Below are 17,591 nucleotides of genomic sequence, written 5' to 3'. Positions count from 1 at the left end.
CGGTAAATAAGTTTAATAAATAAAATAAATAAATAAAATATCCTGTTGGATTTTTTTGGTGTGAGGGATTGTTGATTCTAGGGATCTTTATCTTTCTAATCCCAGCTTCCTGGCTCCAATGTTTCTGACAAGATTATCACATCTGCAATTCTGCAGACCTGTTTTCTGTTTGGGGGAGAGAGACTTGTTGGGGGGGTTGGTTTCTACCTTTAAGATCCTTTGGGGAAATATAATATTCTGCCTTTTAATATCCCCCAAAATATTTCTTTCTGGGGGGGGCTGACTTCCCACAATACAAAAGTCAGTATAAACAGAAAACTGATTAGGAACATAAAGATTTTGTGTTACATTATGTGTTAAGAGTAAATCTTCAAGCCAGAAAGTTGGTTTTTCCATCTATACTGGACAAGATTCACTGTGAATCAACAATACAAGTTAATACCAATTACTTGAGAGCTTCTCTTTTACTGGCTTGATATCTGTGAACAAGTAGTTAGGCCCTTTGCAAAAATACTACTAAATGCTCTTTAATGGTTGTATTCACACCATGTGCACATCTGTAATTATATATATTATCTTTCTACAAAACACTGAATCATAAACCAATCATGGACTGAGTGCTCAGAACACACTAGGCTAAAATGTGGCTGGTTAATTTTCACCTAGTATGTGCAAAATACATATTAATGTAGATGTTTCCTGAATACAATATGCAACAGATTTGCCTGAGTTGAGTCACGAGTTCAGCATAATAATATGTCTATGAGAATCTAGGGGGCATGATATTTCTCTGGGAAATTTTTTGTATGCCTGTTGTAGGCATACTTCTTTGTGTGCTCATTGTTTGTACATTAAACGAAAGGAGCACACATCTCCAGCATAGGACTTATCTCGTCCTAAGAAAATTGTATTTGTTGTGGAAGCCAGAATCACTTGCCACAATCGTTAAGTGAATTTCTGCAGTTGTTAAATTAGTGACACGGTTGTTAAGTGAATCTGGCTTCCCCATTGATTTTGCTTCTCAGTGACCCCAGGACACTGCAAACATTATAAATAATAATATAATAATAATAATATATATGAAGTTGGAAGGGATCTTGGAGGTCATCTAGTCCAACCCCCTGCTCAGGCAGGAAACCCTATACCATTTCAGGCAAATGGCTGTCCAGTCTCTTCTTAAAAACTTCCAGTGTTGGAGCATTCACCACTTCTGGAGGCAGGTTGTTCCACTGGTTAATTGTTCTAACTGTCAGGAAGTTTCTCCTTAGTTCTAGGTTGCTTCTCTCCTTGACTAGTTTCCATCCGTTGCTTCTTGTCCTGCTTTCAGGTGCTTTGGAGAATAGCTTGACTCCCTCTTCTTTGTGGCAGCCCCTGAGAATATGAATCAGTTGCTAAGCATCCGAATTTTGATCACCTGACCGTGAGAATGCTGCAAGGGTCATAAGGGTGAAAGACAGTTTGAAAGTAACTTTTTCCATTGCCGTTGTAAGTTTGAACGGTCACTAAATGAACTGTTGTAAGTCGAGGACCACCTGTATCTTGCTTTTGAGTTTCTTCTGAATGTTGTTCACTGGATTTCCTTCTATTGATAAAAAAGGAGAAATATCTCTGCACAGTTGTTTCCAGAGGGAGATTCAATTACCTGTTCCTACATCACCACCAAGACGGAAGATGCTTGAATCTCAGCTATGGTTGATAGTTGCAGCTGAAAGCGAGCTAGATCTTCATGCTACATTGAGCTTTAACACCTTCCCTGCAAAGCAGAATCTGGATGAGCTAAAGTGCTCTATATTGATCTGGATAAATTCTTTTTTTTTGGGGGGAGGGGGAGAGAGGTGGAAGGGAAAAGCCATAGAAGTAGAGGGAAGGGGACAGAATGAAGATCTGTAACCTCTGAACTATAATTGCTTGCATAACCTCTCTGGACAATTTGGCTGAAAGTCAGTGGAAGAAACTGCCAGGAAGGAAAGCAAGATAAATTTAAAGGCTTCCTGTTTCGCATTTCTCCAGATAAGGTTAGAGGCGGTCATTTTATTTAGCTTTCCTGTATTCAAGAGCAGTTCACTTTCATGCTGAGAAGTTATGTGAAGCAATTCTGGCTGATCTCTAATAGTCTCTATGCTTTGTGGCTGGATACAGCCAACCTCAGGCATTTTCGCTGCTTGACATAGAGGGCAAAATGCTGTTCCTCCAGCTCAAATAGTGTGCACGTTTACAAACAGCAACCTGGGATAGAATCTCTTGTGCTACATTGGTAAGAACTGGCTGCAAATGATTGCAAGGCATAGCTGTCACAGACTGGGAGGGGGGGAAAAGACTCCAGATCCAGAAAGAGCTGCGGGAAACACAGTAAATGATATGTTTAAACTTTTTTTTTCTTTTTTAAAAAAAAGTTTGCTTCCACTTAATGAAAGCAGCACTGTTAGCAAGTTTGCTCCTGGGGTGCATGTTGTGTCATACACAACAGCAACACACCCTCTTCAGCCCCTTCTCTCCAGCATCCATCCCCAGGGTGGATGATTCACCCTGACCAATATTAATATGGGGACCCAATGCAAAAAGTATTTTCACTCAAGCCTAAGGCAACATCCTAACCACACCTTCCTCTATAGAAGACACACAACTATATAAAACATAACTCCAAAAGCACTTCTCTCCTTAGTTTAAAGCCCATGGGAAACACTCCCAATGATAAGCTTCAGGTGGACAATTCGTTGCAGTGTAGATTTCCTCAACCAATTCAGAATACAATTTTTTAGAAATCCTAAACAACTAGAAGACACCTGTGTAGGAATAATCTAGGATAGGGATAAGAATACATGAATCTAAGAAGAAACCCGATAACTTACATCATATAGTAAAATGCCTTAAAAACCTTAAGAAAGTGCCAGACAAAGTTTCATGCTTTTTCCCATCACATTTCTACTATACTATTATATTACAGCCACCATACTATTCCTCTTCTAGATGCAGAGCATCAAAAAGGTGTAAGAAAATAGTGAGGCAAAGAAATTAAAAGACATGAGATAAGAAGAAAAGGAAACAGCTAAAACTAAAACTTTCACTATGTATTCCAGTATTTTTATATCCCTGCAAACCAGTCCCTTGTTCAGTCCCTTGCCTATGTGTTAAATCTTTAAGGTATTTGAAAACTGCTGTTGTGTCGCCCCTCAGTTGTCTCTTCTATTTGACAAACACCATGTGATTGCTTGTCATATGGCTAGGTTCCCATACCCCTTGTCATCTTGATAACCCTCTAAAATTACTCAATTTGCCATAGTCAATTATTAATTTTCAGATGTCCAGAACTGGATACAGCATTCTCAGTGAGGTACGACCATGGCAGAGAAGATTGGGATGGTTATTTGCCTTTCTACCAACCAAATGGTCAATAAGCAAATCCTGGTCCTTTTCATGTTTACTGCTGCCAAGCCAGCTCAGCTCATTCTAGATTTATGTTTGCTGTTTTTCCTACTTCGGTGCAGAATTTTATCTTTCTTCCTGTTAAATTCTGTCCCACTCCCATTTCACACTTACATGAAACCACAGGGCAAGGTCATTCATTAACACCGGGCTAGGTTGGCATGGTTATCGTCAGCCATTCAGATGTGTCTAATCCCCCCAGCCACTCTATGGATCAAAACTCCCCATGCCCACCTCGTTTAGCTTCTCCATAATCATCCTGGTGTCATCCTTTAGTGTCCAGTCAATGGGTACTAGGGCAGCCCCGTCTCCTTTTTCCTCTGATTACTCCCGGCATGACTGACTTTTCGAGTGAGTCAGCTCGCATGACATGGCCAAAGTATTATAGCCTTTGTAGGGCTAGGAATTATCAGTAAATAGATGATAATCATTTTGGCTTTGGGCTGAACAAATGATGTCATCAATATACTGTCCTGGTACTTGAAGGTTAACAAATCTGGATGGGAATAAAAAATAGATTGCTCAATCCCAGAAAGGTGGAATGGCCTTGGGTTTAAAAGTCATCCAATTCTAGAGAAATAATTATCTTTAGTTCTGGATGGACATGCAATTGGCTTGTAGCTTGAAGATCCTTCCGGATTCAGAACTCCTTCCTGATGAGCAGGTGGCAATTACAGCTAGGAAGGCAATGTGGAGGCCAAAAAAGAAACAGGAGGAGATTTAGCCATAAACAATCAACGTTTAGCAGTGTTGTGGTTTTACTTCAGTTATGGCAGTTGCGTTCAGGTTGCAGAAATCTTGGAAAGAAGAGGTTCAAAATTTCATACAGACTCTGCCATAATGAACCTACCAATAAAGGGCCAGCTGCAGGTGTCCATTGCTGTTTTTAAGATTCTGTGCAATAATCCATTGAACGTTACATTTCAACGCCTTCTTGAAGTCTGTATGGTTCTTGTTTTCCTTCATTATACCCTGTAGGTGGCTTCAATCTCAAGCAAGTTCCTTCACGCAGGTTTATCTTTTGTGTCAGTTACAACTTGGAATGGGAGAGTCTCCTCACAATCACGCCTGCCTTAATCACCTTTTGGTTGGACTCTTGCTATGGAAACTGTAGAGCAAAGTCTGCCCTGAGAAAGTGTTTGGAAGCCACAATTGGTGCAGAATGCAGTAGTAGTCATGGGTATATTTCAATTTGCCCACCTCTTCAAGAACTACATGCATTGCCAGTTAGCTTCCGGGTACAATTCAGTGTGCTGGTTGTCACCTTCAAAGACCTTCATGGAACAGGAGTTGGCTATGGGACTTCTGACTCCCAACTATATCTGCCCATCCCCATAGGTTGTGGTACAGCATCCCTCCATAGACCTTTGCTGAGGAAATGCCACCTTCTCCTTTTCTTTTCCTCTCAGATAACTGGACAACTCTTAATTGATTGCTTTTCGGAAAATCCATTAATTAACAGTTGGTTATTCCAGCAGGCCTTTGGGGGCTAGAATTTGTGATTCCTAACGGTAAAATGTATTGATCACTACACCTGGTGTTATATGTGCGACTTGTATGATGCTGTTGATATAATTTGATTAGTGTACTTCTGTGCTTTAGCTTGACCTCTGAAGTTTGGGATGTATATCATTCAAAATCATTTCTGTTTGGAGTAGCTTTTAAGCTCAGGGAAGACAGACAGCGTCAAGGTTGCATTGCTAAGATGCTTGCTAACTTCTGTCGCTATTCAACTTGTCATAGAAATAAAGGGGAGGGAAAGCCTGGGAAAGAAATGGGAGTTTCAAGAAGCCATCCATGGATCATGAGACCCAAGGTCATCAAAAGCAGGTGTCTGACGGGGAAGTGGACCATTCCCATAACAAACAGAAAGGATCTGATTGGGCAATGTGAACACATGGTGGGTGGGGGTTATGAAAAGCCATTGTTAACTAACCAGAATTTCACAAGGGAACACTAGGGTTGATTTTGCTTCTTCAGTTCAGCTATGTGTATTCAATAAAGATTATCTCTTATGGCACCTCAAGACCATAGAGTTTCTTCAATTTTGAATTCGCCAGCCCGATGGTTGGCAGACAGTCAATAAAAAACCCATTGTCAGCAACATCATCTATGAAGGCACTTGCTGACTTCCAGGGTTTTGTTTCTTCTCCTTATGTCAACACCTTGAGTGGAAAAACTGACCAAAAAAAACCCACTTATGCTCCCAGGACCTTCACCTTTTTGCCCAAAGATAAGTAGCCCATGGAGAATCTTTCAAGATGTCTTAGGTTTGTGACATTAATCTCCACATTTTTCATTTATTCTTACCCATGTTTTTCTTCGATCACCCACCATTTTTACTGCATTTAGCAAACAATCACCATCAAAGAGCACAAAACCTTTATGTCAAGCTTGTTTACTTTACTTATACAACGTCTCTAATGAAAAACATACAATAAAGTTTTTTCCTCACATTTATCCATTTCTCTAAAATATCTATGAACGTTTTTTTATCCATTTTCATTCACAGAATCGCTTTTAATTTTATTTTTCAATGTATTTTTCCCAAGCAAATTTTCAATATACTCCTTCCAGCATCCCCTCATTTTAGTTTTATCCCTAATTTATTTTGTCACTTTATTTTTAATTCAGTTCATTCTATTGGACTCTTCTTGTTGAGCCCCTTTCATCTACTTCCAAAACATGTTTTAAAATTTTACTAAAACTGATCCGCATTTTCTTTATTCTAGTTTTAAATGTCTATTGTTCTCCTTGATTACATTCTTTGAAACTTATCTTTTTTCTGTTTCTGTACATTAGATATCTTTCTTATCCTCATTTTGGCAACAAACATTCTCTTTTATGGATTTTTTTTTGCATCTGCAACTCTTTCAGGTTTCATCAAGCATCTCTTTTCCTGCTTCCTATCAGCCCATGTGTTTCTCTGACATTCTATGACAGTGGTGGCGAACCTGTGGCACGCATGCCAGAGGCGGCACTTGAAGCCCTCTCTGTGGTCACGTGCGCCATTGCCCCAGCCCCGCCTCCCTCTGCGGGCCCCCTCCTCACCAGCAGCCCCCCTGGAGGAGAGTCTCCCCCGAGCACGGCCCGCAAGGAACAGCGCAGCCAAGGAGATAGCTGGGTAGCAGGGCCAAGACTCCACTCTCGCGCCCCATAGCGTGCAGATGATGCTGCGGGGTGTGGGTGGAGGGTGTGGCTGCCATGGCGCTGCAGGGCTGCCTGGGCGATCTGCGGCAGGCCGTGGAGGCGGTGCATGGTCCTGCGGGTGGGTGAGACGGGGCAAGTGGGGGCGGAGCAGGCAGGGCAGGAGGCGGGGTGGGGGACAGTTTTTGGGCACTCGGTCTCTAAAAGGTTCGCCATCACTGTTCTGACATCATTGTTTTCACACTGTGTCTGGCAGCTTCTTCATCTATAGTATTTTTCTTACCTCCAGAACATTCATTCTTTCTGGAACATAGTCTTTCTTCTAATATCGTCTCATTTCATACTTTCTCTTCCTACAGATGTTCAAGTTCCAGTTCAGTTTTTCTTTTTCCAGTCTCTGTTTTTCCAGTCTCACCCTTGACACTATTAAAAAATATATATATCTGCTGTTCACATTCAGAATCTGTCCTTTCTATCTTGCATTAATTTCCTTAGTCTTGGGTTAAAAAACAGTCAACTCATTCATGCTTTTAGATGTATTTGATCATTCTTCTGGCTTCATTACTACGAATAGACTTAAATAACCACATATTTGAAACATACATATTTTTCCTACCAATGAAGGGGAATGAAGGACATTTTTCCTAAGCAGATTTTTATTAAACAATCACCATTCTCATTTATGCTTGGGTATCCAAAAGGCCCAATAACGCTGATTGTATTATCTCCTTTTGTTCCCATTTGTCCATGTCATCTGACAGAATATTTTCTCCCTGAATCATATTCTGAATGTTGCACAATTCTTCCCAGCATTCATTTCTGGTTCTTCTATTATCCCAATTCATTGCTGCATTATATCCCTTAATCGTTCCTGTTCCACATGCATCTTTGCCTGCTAACAGTAATGACAGTTAAGCAAGTTTTGGACAGTGTGTCACAAGTACAACCAAAGCTTAATTTGACTCCAGTCATTGGAAGACGAAACATTAATAATCTACACTATCTTGAGGTCGCTACACTGGTAGCCAAAAATGCAAAGAATCTGCAACCGCTAGTACTGTGCTAGAAATAAAAGACCACAGTGGGAAAAAATCAGAAATAAAATTAAATATGACGAAGACCAAACTACCGACAACAGATAGACCTACTAGCCTCAGAACACATTTTCTGAAAAATATTTCCTTTTTGAAATGCTGGTACCTCTGAGCAGCTTGTTACAGAATGTAAATAAGTGGGCCGTTGGAGGGAACACGAACATTTGTTTAATTTATTTTTCTGTCTGAATTAGATTGAGTAAACTCCCTCATTGCTTTCTGGCCCACACCTACTTTCATTCTGATCTTTTGTTTGTATTAAAATGCCATGAAAAACATAGTGATTCCAGCCAGGTCCAAATTAGATCAACATGTTGCAAACAATGGATCAACACTTGGTTGATCTAAAAAACAAAACAAAACAGAGGACCCTATTCAGATCTGGCTTGATTACATACAACGTAGGTTCCCATCTGTCGCTGCCCTTTCAAATTATGCACTAAAGAGTCTGCACAGTCCACAATCTCATTTTCCCCTTCTCTCTCTCTCTCTCTCTCTCTCTCTCTCTCTCTCTCTCTCTCTCTCTCTCTCTCTCTCTCTCTCTCTCTCTCTCTCTCTCTCTCTCTCTCTTGTACCACCGGGACATGCTCTGTAATTGAGATCACAGCTCCCACTGAATAATTCAGGGAGCATCAGGTTTGTTATAAATATAGAGGAGGCCAGAGTTGGCTTCTTTTCTGATCAGCAACAAGGCAGAGATCAATTACCAAACTTCTTATCCCAATTTCTCCTCAGTTTCTTCCCAAGTGCTGCTCTTATTCCATTTTCATCTCTCTCTCTCTCTCCCTCCCCCCCCCCGCCCATCCACACCCATCCCACGTTGAACTCTTTTCAACATCTAGCACCTTGAGTTCAGAGGTCTTTATCCATTGTCTTCCCATCCAGCATCTGCTCTGAGTGGCTGCTCTCGGTGACCTCTTCCTGCCCTTGAAAAATCACCTCAGTCTAGTAGTTACTGCGTTTCCTGCCCTCTGTCCCTTAATCCTCTCCTTCTCTGGCACAGTACCACAGGGCAGACACCCACCCCCCTCATTCACAGACGAGATGGCAGTGGGCTAGTTCACAGGCCTGCTAAGTAAGCCCTTCCCTGCTGTCTCCTTTTCAAGAGCCCATATCATGTTTTCTGGTATTTAGAAAGTAATGAGCACAGCCCAGTCCCCATCAGAGCCAGAGTGGTAGTGCACATTCAAGATTAATGAAATTCAGTGATATTTCAGAACTGACAGGCCTATTTCTAGCAGTCTCAGAATTTATGTGCCTGCCAATGTACGGCAGCTGCTTTGAGCAGCCTTCTGAATCTTCCTGCTTCCCACACACACACACACACACACATCCCAAAATGTGAATAGGGCTTCTTTAGAGCGAAACACTGCAGCCATTTTTTCCTGCTAATGTGTTCATCGCACCAGTTTTTGATTTGGAATCGCAGAGGCCACCTTAAAAAGCACAACATAACATCCAGCATGAAAAATGCCAAGTATTTTTTGGGGGGGGAGGGGGTGCTAAAAATTTTGTAGAACAATGTGTGGGTGGAAGCCCAAGATATGATGGGGACAGGAGCTTCTTAAACTAATGCAAATAGAAAAACGTGGTGAGAAAAATGATTGGTCCAACTATTTTAAACTAGCCAAAACCAAACCAACCCACAGCTATAATTCACAATTGACATTGGTAATTAAAATGTAAAATGCTCAATCCATTATATCAGGGCTCGTTTGGAAACCCTCTGATTTCCTTTCTTAAATTCTCTTTTTTTTTCTTGAAAGATACATTTGAAGCTTATAAAACAAATTAACATTAAAGTGTGCAAAATGCAAGAGCCATCTGCTTGTTTGTAATTCATTGTTTTTACATTGTGTTTCCTTTTTTTTCCCTTTTGATCTTCCAATGCTTATTTTTTTATAAAAAAAGTTAAAAGCAAGAGCCACTAATTCTAGTTCTTCACTGGCAGAACATTAAAAAAATGGGAATAGCTTTACTTCTTTCTGAATACACATCATCAACACCTCTTTTTGTAAAAGGAGTCAATGTTTCATGAGCAATCCAGCCCTAACACAGACACAGAGGCGCACGCACAGACACACACACACACACACATGCATATGCACACACAAATTGTAGACATGAGGCCTTTTCTGGGCATCACAGAGACACCAAAAAAATGCAAGCTACAGCTTAGAAGTTCCTCCACCGACTCCTATTTTCTTGCCTTCAAATTCCCCTTCAGTCAGCTTGAACTTTCTATCTGCAAACATTTGACATTTATTTCCCTACAGATTAACACAAGGGCTGTTTACATCAAGCAGTCCATAAATTCCTGTTGGCCTCTGTTTCGAATCTCAATCAAAGGCAAGCAAACGGCAGTTCTTCTGAAGAGGTTCACAGTCAAGACCTCATAAAAAGCCTAATGTTACAGCAGTTATGGATGGTAGTACAAAACAATAACTTAGGAGGGTAGATAAGAAGAACCAAAATCAAAACAATTTTGACCCCAGCTTGGTTGCTTCAAATTCCTTCAATGCATGAAACAGCAAATGTACCTAAAACCAGGATTATATGAAACACTGTGGATTGGAGAAGAATATGTTATTTCTATGCAGTTGGGTACACCATGGCCAGGAAATTAGTGCACAAAGACTGTAAAAAAATTTTTGCATCATCCCCCTCTATGATTTTTATACATCCATCCCTTTTCCTTGAAGTTGCCTAAAACAATGTGCATGGCTGTTTCCTGCTATCTAATTTATCTCCACAGCAAGCTTATGGGAAAGGTTAAGCTGAAGGCACTTGCATATTGCCAATTTTCACTCCCTACTGTCTAGAAATACTTAGAGGCAAAAAACATGGTAATATTTTCTTTATCTGAAGCTGAAATGCTTTGGGAAATAATAAGGAAACATCATCAATCAGGATTTGCTCTCAGCTACTTATTCTACAGCTGGTTCTAACGAAAACCCCTGTGCAAACAAAAGAGGAAGAAAATAAATTGCTAATGTTCTCTCTCCCTATTCTATGTTCTTGATTACTGCACTACATTCATTTCTCTATGTGAAATGATCCAACAGTTACTATGAGCGGGAGAGCTGCAAAGCCACCAAGCCACCTCTCTGCAGTATGAAATATTAATATGTAGCTGATCTCAAGGAGCTGGGAATCAGGTAAGGCAAGAACTCACAACAATAAAAAATCACTGGTCTTGCAGAACTAATATCAGTTTTCTTCTGGTTTCAGCCAAAACCAAAACCCCATGAGATCTGAAGGGAACAACACGGTGGAATTCCAGAGATCTGGAGTTGTTTCTGAACTGCTGCAAAAACACTTCCTATGGAGATGCCTTGAGAGAGCTACATTTGTCGAAGAAAATTTAATTCTTCTATTCTGGCTCTTAACCAATAAAGTGTAGAGCATACTTGATTTCATAGACCATTCATACTGAAGATCAATTATTTCCTTAACTAATATTGTCCTTTGCCACTTCATTGGTTGCAGTCTGAGGTCCCTCCAAATAGCAGCAATAATGAAGTACAACCTTCCCCAAGTGAGATTATTTTTCTGAAGGAACAACATCTCTCGGGTTGCTGTGTTATGGATTAGAATTATTTATCCCATGCCATCACTTAGCTAGCTTTTTGTTCATTTGCAAGCTTGATATGAGATAGAAGGCTATTAAATGGGTTTGCGCCACATCCTAGTCTAAGCTACAATGGTGTTGAAATATTGGCATTCAGCATATTGATGGGAAACCAGCTACCATCCTGGCAGATGATGTGAATCAGGTCATCACAATAAGCCATCACATGGTGTCTTAGCTGAAGAATAGCATGATATGTGGCTACAGTAATTGTGTTTTGCCACTTGGTTTAGAGTTCAAAAGACTTCACTTCATGAATGAAGTGTGATGGGGCAGATAAGGGAGAGAAACACCCATCTTTCTTCAACTCTGTGTAATATGATTCTCCTTATTTTAGTTCACTTATAGCATCACAATAAGAAAAATAAGCATTGCTCTTCTTCCACTCTCAATTTTACATGAATTAGATAAAGAAGTGTCCACTTGCATCTAATCTGGAAAGGAGCAACAGTTGTTAAGGTTTAAATAAGCCAAGGGACTATACATGCAGGCCAAAGGCACAAAAACATTTTGTATTACTGTTGACTCATCCCAATAAAATGCTATTAGAAGTTTAGAAGAGCAGCAATAAAATTAGAACATAAAATTAAAATCAGTTGGAATGTGTGGGAGAGGGCGGGTTGGCAACTGAAGCCATAGATTTGGCCCTGAGGTCACCAGTGGCCAACTCCTAGGATTCTCATCTCTCTATGAATTATTACCAAATGCAGGAAGACTCAGTAATAAATGTACGAAAAAACCCAGTCCTTTTGGATGCAAAATATGGCAGGAGTTTAACACATTACAGTGAAATGGAGACCTGTTCAGGGATAATTAAAATACGACAGTAATAAGGCAGGAGAAGGAAGTGATTCTAATGAACTGGGGCTAAAAATTGCCTCAGTATCTCAAGCACAGTGCACTTCAGCACAAGATCTCTGAACAGAAACAGCCTTTCTTCTGACTCCAAGCTGCTATTTTACTAATGACTCATTATTATATTTATAGCTGATTGGGGAGGGGGAGATGTTTAAAAGTTGTGATTTGTCACCTGTCTCTTGTTTCCTTCTCAGCAGACACTAAGGAGAGCTGTATTTATCCTCTGGAGCGGATGACACTAATAAGAATGCTGTTCCAGGAAACCACTTTGCGTTTGGGTCTTGTCAACAGCCATATTTGCTGATTTAGACGCAGCCTCTGTTTCCATGCATTCCCATCATAAATATGTGCCCAGATATCTTAATGATGTTCCAGTCAGACCTTAGGGGGGAAAAATGACAACAGTGGTCCCTGGGTGATGGTGATGATGATGGTGAGAGTCAAAACACTCGGCACACGTGCTAGCAGATAAGCTGCAAGAGACATTGTCTCCTTCCTGTGCAAGAAAGAAATTATTGCATCCATATTGCCAAGCTTCTTCTCTTCCCCCTTGGGCACTCACATTCTTTACTTTCTCACAGGGCTTTTTTTCTCATAGAACGCTCAGAACGGAGTTCCGGCACCTTTTTTGGATGGAACCTTGTAGGGTAGGCAAGGCGGGTTGTATGACATGTGTAAGTTCTGACACCTTTTTCTTTTACAAAAAAAGCACTGCTTTCCCATATATATATATTCCATAGTTTGCTTATTAATTTCTACAGTTTACAGGTCTCCAGCTGTCCTCTTCATAAAACTTTCAGAATACTACAAATTAATGGAAAGTGAAAGAAACCAGGAGTCCGAAGAACTGCCTGATAATACATCTCAGAGAAGTTAATTAATTGCCAATAGAGTAATGTTTTACTCTATTTAGAATATAGAACACAGAATAATAGGTCTTCTAGTCCAACCCCTTGCCCGAGCATTAGCGCCTATACCATTTCAGACAAATGGTTGTCCAGTTTCTTTTTGAAAGCCTCCAGTGATGGAGCACTCACATCTTCTGAGGGCAAGCTATTCCATTGGTAGATTGCTCTCACTGTTGGGAAATTTCTCCTTAGTTCTAGTTCTTCGTTGTACTATTTTTAAAACAAGGTATTTGGGATAGTCTTGTTTTATGCTTATTCAACAGGTGAGACAGGTGGTTTGATGTTATTATTGTGCGATAATTAGCCAGAATTCTGAAGAATTGTGGTTTAAGGAGACCAAACATTCATACCAATAGAAGCTGACTGATCACTTCTGTCTGGATTCTCCTGCTAGGTGAACTGTATCAGGCAGGAAGATATTACTTAAGTCTTCAGTCGTTAGAGAATTTAAATTTGTAGCATCCTGTGCAATGTGCTAGCTAGAAGAGCTGGGAAAGAGTAGACTTCAGCAACATCTGGGTAAGTTCAAGCTTCCCAGCCTTGATCTTAAATATCCACTTCTACCAAATAAGCCAGAATCTGAAGCAAGTGTTGTTCCACAGTTCATTATAAGCTGCAATGATTCAAAATGATGCATCAATCTGCATGTTTGATTGTAAGAGATGTATATTCTGAAGATATTTGGCTTATTGTGCTATTTGATCTGGATCAGGAAATTGGCATCACAGGGCAAGGGTATAGAAGCACTCCAGATGGAATGAGGCACTCCAGATGGAGAACCACAGATACATAGAAGCTCCTCTGTTAATCTGTATGTTCTGTTCGATATACAGAATAGATACAGCCTCCCTTATCAGGAGGTGACTCAAATTGGGCTTCTCCTATTTCTTTTCCCCAGTAGTTCCCCAGTACTGCCACACTACAAGACAGAAGATCTCCATAGAAGAGAATCTATAGCTCCATCAACTTCAGATATAAAGAAAAGATCAAGGTTACAGTCCAGAAACTCAACAATTGCGTCTGTCTTATGATCACAGAAGGGACGCGGTGGCTCAGTGGGTTAGGACACTGAGCTTGTTGATCAGAAGGTCGGCAGTTTGGCGGGTCAAATCCCGAGTGCCGCGTAGCAGAGTGAGCGCCTGTTACTTGTCCCAGCTTCTGCCAACCTAGCAGTTTGAAAGCATGTAAAAATGCAAGTAGAAAAATAGGGACCACTACGGTGGGAAGGTAACAGCGTTCTGTGTGCCTTTGGCATCTAGTCATGCCAGCCACATGACCACGGAGATGTCCTCGAACAAGTGTTGGCTCTTCAGCTTTGAAACGGAGATGAGCACCGGCCCCTAGAGTCGGAAACGACTAGCACGCATGTGCGGGGGAACCTTTACCTTTACCTATGACCACAGAGTCACAGAATCATTGCTATTAGCATTGCTATTTCCTTGAGCCCATATTGATTTGAAATATATGGGAGCCAAGGTGAAATTGACAAGAGTTCTTTTTAGCCTGAAGGGCAGGTCATAAGGAAGGGCATGGGGTAAAACCTGAGGAAGATGGTTTAGTGATCCCTGCAACTAATTCCATTGTGCTGATGGTTATCATTTGGACTATTTCTGGGTCTATAAATACAGTAGCAATCTTTTAGAAGACTACTAAGCACATGTCCAAAAATAACACAGCTGACACATTGGTGGTACAAAGAACAGGATAAACCAGGAGGTCACCCAATTTATTGGAAGAGTTTCCTTCCCAGTTCACACATCGTCTACTCCACCAACCTCTCGGCCAGACTATTTCAAATGTGGTTTTAGCAACAATTGTCCAGAAGATCACTATAACTGTTTCATAAATAGCCCTACTGACAGGTAAATGGTACAGATAATTCCTGCACCAGAAACCTGCCACTAAGGCAGCGAGAGAGATGGTTCAAGCCTATCCCCTGGGCACCCACCGACAGCCAATTAAACCAGCTCCTCCACCACACATCAAGGACAGGGATTTGTCTTTTCCCAACAGCAGATGACGCTGGGTGGGAAGAGGAAATTCACCCAAGGGAATCCACCACTTGTTTCCCCTTAACCAGCCTCACATTGAAACGGCGAGGGCAGCAAATAGAGCTCAACCTTTGGAGTACAGTACGGCAAATTATACTGGCATACTTTTCTGCCATCTTGAGAATGGGAGGAACACGTGTTAGGAGAAACAAAGCATGAGAAGGAGCTCTAAGTCAGGGCTTTTCAATCTTTTTACCCATTGTACCACTTTTAGGGTATGGCAACATCCAAGTACCACCAGTCGTCTAGCAAACTTGATGACCAAAAAAAAAGAAGGAAAAAAGTGATGAAGTACAGGTAGTCCTCGACTTACAACAGTTCACTTAGTGACTGTTCGAAGTTACAATGGCACTGAAAAAAGTGCCCATCAAGCCACAGCCGAGCAAGACAGCTGCCTGCCCACCTGGCAGTGCTCTTTCTCCTGTCTGAGGTTTTAATTGTTGTGAGCATTTCTGTTGAGGATTGGCAGTGGGGGTGGGGTAGGGTGGGTGTTTGGTTTTTATTCCCTCCATCTGCTGGGTGGTTGCAGCAGGTTTTGGTCCCTTCACATGACCCTGGGACACTGTGACCGTCATAAATATGAACCAGTTGCCAAGCATCTGAATGTAAATCACAAGACCCTGGAGATGCTGCAACATTCCAGCTGATAGGCGCTTCTTCTGGGCTCACAAGCGCCAGGATCAGCGCCGAGCTCTAGCTGGAGCCTGGCGCTGATCCTGGCGCTTCCACTGAGCCCTGACAGCCCCGAAGAAGTGCTGATCATGGTGCTTTTGCTCAGCCCTGACAGCCCTGCAGCTCCAGCCGTCTCTCGCTCAGGCTTGTGCGGTGCTGCCACCCATTCAGCTCATTCCCCTCCCCCGCTACCACTTTTCTAGGATGGTCGCGTACCACCTGCCAGGTGCCAGTGTACCACAGGTGGTACCCACACCACTGGTTGAAAAGCCCTGCTGTAAGTGCTCATGTGCGGTACAGTTGTTTGCAAAGCATAAAGTAACACCATCTAGCTTCCTAAACAGTCATTCCCCACTGGCACTGACAATGGTATGGCTACAACCTCTTTTCTCTGTCATCTTCCCACAATGGCAGCCCTTATCTTACTTCCAGCCAGTGGTGGGATTCAGCCAGTTCGCACCAGTTCAGCAGAACCGGTAGCTAATTTCTTTGTTGCCCAGGCCCAGAATGGACTTCCAGAAGCGGCATCCACACAGAGAACCAGTTGTTCACCTATCTGAATCCCACCACTGCATTCCATCCCGTACGTGACTGGCTTAAAGGCATCCATAGCTGCTTCAATGTTAAAGTGGTATATTTATACCTGTATTCTACCATGAGCATAATTTGTTGAGCATGCTGCCGGTTGCTACAATCAGTGACCTGTAATAGGAGGGATCAGTTCAGCATCTCATAGCCATCTTAGTTTGTTAGACCTCTGGGACGATTTCCTCACAACCAATCTTTGTGCACTGTCCTCCAGAGCCATCCTGTCATGGACAAGGGGGAGATTCCAACCCTTTCGAATGGGACTCTCCCCTATAGCCACCAGATCGTTGAGCTGTTCCCTGCCTTGGGAGCCTGGGTCAGCCTGAACAGAGCGGAACATGACTGGCAGCAAGGATGGGAAATCTATGCTGAAGCAAGTGAGAGAACAGGTCCCCTCTTTGCTGTGGGCTGTCAGCGATTCAGTCTGATCTCGGTTTCTGAGATGAGGAGAGCTTAAAGACCAGGCGTGAAAGGAGCCTCCTTTGTTTAGTTTCAAGGTTGGCAGAGATGGCAGTTGAAGAAGGGGGTAAATGGCTGGATCCCTGGGTCTGTGGCTGGCAACAGTGCTGTGGCTGGTAAGGTGGCTTTCCTGCCACCTGGTGACTTTCTAGGAGCTGGAGAAAGTACAACTTTCTCTGCGCGAGACATTGAGACACTGCCCTCAAGCTATCATCCATAATAGAGGGAACTTGACTTAATAATGGAGACAGCAAAATCTATGCTGATTTAATTTCCCACTGGTCACAGATAGAAAAACATTTTTTTTTTTAAAAAAACTAAGCCATAGGGAACAGCTCTGAACTTTTCTCATTCTTCCTTCCTCTTACTGTTATTTTTTTAATAAATAAATAAATATGACAAGCTCTTCCTTTCTCAGAAAACAGTTAGATAAGGAACGGTGGAACCAGATGAGGACCACAGGCGAGAGAAAATTTCAATGTATGGAAAAAAAAGAAAACAACTATTTCTCTGGTCAGTCAGTTTTGGCAAGCAATGACTGGCTGTTGTGTAAACAGAGAATTTGCTCAATGCAGCAACAGCACAAAAAGAATTGGTTCAATGAAAAATTAGCATAGACCCTGTAAACGGATATGACGTAAATCTGAGTTGATGCGAGATAGTGTGTACGAGTTCAGGAAGTCCTTGGGAAACAGCAGAACTTCTATTTGACATCTATGGAAAAATAATTCAGGGAACTAATCATAACTAATGGGGATAT

Source organism: Vipera berus, assembly GCF_964194415.1.
Source record: "Vipera berus genome assembly, chromosome: 2".
NCBI classification, from domain to species: Eukaryota; Metazoa; Chordata; class Lepidosauria; order Squamata; family Viperidae; genus Vipera; species Vipera berus.
The sequence above is the reverse complement of the archived record's forward strand: the minus strand, read 5'-3'. Positions refer to the sequence as shown.